Consider the following 3,666-nt stretch of genomic DNA (forward strand, 5'->3'; position numbering starts at 1 on the left):
TTTCAGACACAATATCTACGTTGTAGTAAAAATAACATCTTAATTTTATGATGGTATGCACACACAATTAATAATTAAAAGAAATAATAATATTAGGTTTTTTAACACTTACATTAGTAGAAAAGATGGCTGGGCACACGGGGATGGAGGGTTGGTTCCGAGGCAGAGGGCAGCTTATTGGCCCTCACCTGTATCAATTGTATCACTATCCACCACAGAGGCTTGCAGGGCCTCTTTGTCAAACCCCTCAAAGTCCATATAAGTCCATATCCTCACTATCACTATCACTGACTTGGGCCGGCTGTGGTGGGTGGCGGGTGAAGAACTCGGTAATGTTTTGATGACTGGGCGACCTTGTGCGCACCCTGCCCGTGCCGCTTCCCGCGTATATGAGTAGATGCACCGCGTAAAGTGGGAATTCCGGTTCTGGCGGGGTACCGCGTAAATGTAGAAACTCGTAAAACTGAAACGCATAAAGCGGGGTATTACTGTACATGAAAAACCTAATATTAACTTGTAAATGATCGAACTCTTGTGACAACTTAATATTGCTGTGAAGTATATCAGAAGGTCTTTCTTTGACAAAGGTTGTGAAAATATAATGATATGGACATTTCAAGGGCTACTATGTCACAGTATTGTTTTTGGAGCCAACATGTACAGGAGATGTTAACATTATAATATGTCAGTAAAATAGAAAATCTCCTAATGCCATGACAACTATGAATTTTTAAGTTTATCTATAATTAATGTACAAAAAATCCCCTGGGTTGTGTTATACAGTATACATATTCTCAACCCAGGTGATCTTTGTTTAGGAGGGTCATCTGAAAGACTGCCAGTTACCTTGATACTGTATTAGTGTTTTTTGGCACCATAGACACAACATCAATACCTCATGAACATAAATAGTCTCCAAAAACAGAATTGTGCCAACTTAACCCCTGACATGACTTCTTCATGGGACAAGTTGGGTTCATCTTTTATGCAGCTTTTCTGTGATAATAATGTGTCCTCAGTCCTCTGCAGTTTTTAGTCACTTCATAACCTCAATTTATTTAGATGTAAAAATAGTTTTTCAGGCTTTGAAGTACTGTACTAAAAAAAATACATTTATTTGAATATTGTTTTTGTGCTTAATTTAATCTTTTGTGCAAGATATTCTCAGGCCTAAGTGATATATATAAATATATATATTTAGATTTTAAATAATTTTAGTGATGAATAAGATATTGTTTTACTTTTACTACTGTACTTTGATTTTATTATGCAGAGCACTTACCTCCCACACATTTCTTCCCTGAGCACAGGCAGAAAGATAGTGAGAGTGTCATGGATCACTCTCCACAATGTCCCCTTCTAAGGTCATGGAGAGCCCATCCAGCTGTTACAAGCTCTTGCCTTGCTTTAATGATAAACCACTGACTTCACACTGATTGCAGCATGGTATTGAAAATCACAATTATTAAAATTTCATTCTTCTGACCCAAAACTTAATTATAAATGAGTGCCTGTTGCCCTGAGAGGTTCTATTACCTTCATAGTCAGGTGGATGGTACAGTGGCATTTCCTTAGTAGCTCCACACATTATGCCATGAAGTTTGAAAGCATCCTACTAACAAAAAATTAGCACACTCATCCTCATGGAATTGTAAATATTATCTTGGACTTTGGTGATTAATGGTGCAAATATTAAGTACAGTATGGTAACTAATTTGTTCATTGCGACCACATTTTGTAGTAGTGTACAGTAGTTTAGTGTAGTGAGGGGCAAAGTGAAGCCAGAGAGAGAGAATGGAATGAAGTATACAAGATAGTTTTGTGGATTGGCCAATAGTTTTCTCAGTGCTGTAGATCCATCTTTTATTGAAAATTCTTGATAGCTGTTTTGGTCATACAATTTGTCATTTTCCCTCGCCCACATGTACACTGAACTTGCTCAGAATATTTCTTATCTACGTATTTAATCTTTTCCTGTACATTTAGTTCATGATTCAAGGCTTATGCTTCGTCTTTGGTGTCTCCCTGACTACAGTAATTTGTTAGAATTATTTTACACATTATTCTTATCTTGCTTTATACAGTTAATCTTTGGTCTTCACTTTATATACCGTATACTCCCTTTGAACTTAAGCTCATGTATTGTGCCTATCCTGCCCTATCCCTTCTTTACATGTTCACTGTTCTCTCACATATTCCTGCCACTTCATTAGTTTCTCATTTTACTTGTGCAAATAGTGTATGTCATGAATGTGTGGTATTTGGATACATATTATTGCATCTCTTATATTACATGACCTAGTCCAGTTTGAAGTGGATACAATGTCCTCAAATGCCAATAAATGACTAGTGCAACTCTCTACCAGTTGAAAACCCAATGATAGTGACTGCAATACATGTTAAAGAACTCTGTATGTAGATATTTGAAATAATGTTTTACATTGAATAAAAATGAATATTAAAAAGATGCAGATTGTTAGAATAAGGTGCTATGGGTTAGGTTAAGGTAGGTTGATAACTTATGGGCCACTTTGGTGAGGAGATAATATCAGTAGGTTAGGTTACCATTAGACAGGATTATCACAACTCCCTCAGATTTAATCAGTCATGGTGCACCATACAAAACATGTGTATAAGTATTTCCTGATAAGATGTGTGCAGCATTATTATTTTTTCCAGACTTTACATTTGCACATTTTTCTCCAGTATATTTGACTATCATTGACTTTCATGCTGCAGGTATTTTGATATTCCACTTCTGTGCAATAATAAAAAAAAAGATGATTGAGACTTTTTACAACAGTTCATAGCAGATTGATTAATGCTAAAATGTTCATACTGTTGTCCATGGTAGAGAAGTCATTACTTGTAGGGTACTTTATGCTGCTGGTCCGCTCTTTGCCACTTGGCGAGAATGAATTGTATGGGAGACTGAGACAGAACTGTGACTCATGAATGTCCCTTTCACTCATCACTCAAGCTTCTTGAGGGTTGAATCATTGAAGCTGTGCAAGTGTTTAAAAGAAAAATATTTTAATCATGTTGATTTTTTATGAATCATTGTAATACTGTAAATTGATAATTTAGATAGAAGAACAATTTATGCACATAAACCTCCAAAGACAGTTATTACTTATCCCTAGATGACTCTAACTAACTCTAGAAAGATCAGGCTTTATCTACTGTGGGCTTCTGGGGAATCAAGATAGTGGAGATAAGTGCTCTATCTATGTGCTGTAACAGTATGTGTCCCAACATGACTAGTCTTACAATTATAGGTGGATTCATTTACAATATTTTAAGCACATCATCACAAACAATGATGTGCTTTTATGAGTCTAAGGTCAAGGTTAGAATTTTGGCCAAACTAGCCAAGGGGTTTACTGTGTTCATAATACATAAATAAATTTTTTAGATATAGTAAGAGTGGTTATTTGTCATCTCAACATCTAGTAGAGTAGGGTGGTGGTGTGTATCTCGGAACTTGATTTGTCTTGCCAAACGAATATATACTGTAATGTATTAACATACAATTACTGTACCGGTAATAGTTCCAAAACTTTTTTTTAAAATACTATCATAATGTAAAGAAACTAGAAAGAACTAAAACTTAAAGCTAATTTATTTTGTAATATTCAATTTGATTTTGTCAGTTTCATTTAGCAA

The sequence above is a fragment of the Homarus americanus genome, unplaced genomic scaffold (assembly GCF_018991925.1).
Source record: "Homarus americanus isolate GMGI-L3 unplaced genomic scaffold, GMGI_Hamer_2.0 scaffold48406, whole genome shotgun sequence".
Classification (NCBI taxonomy): domain Eukaryota; kingdom Metazoa; phylum Arthropoda; class Malacostraca; order Decapoda; family Nephropidae; genus Homarus; species Homarus americanus.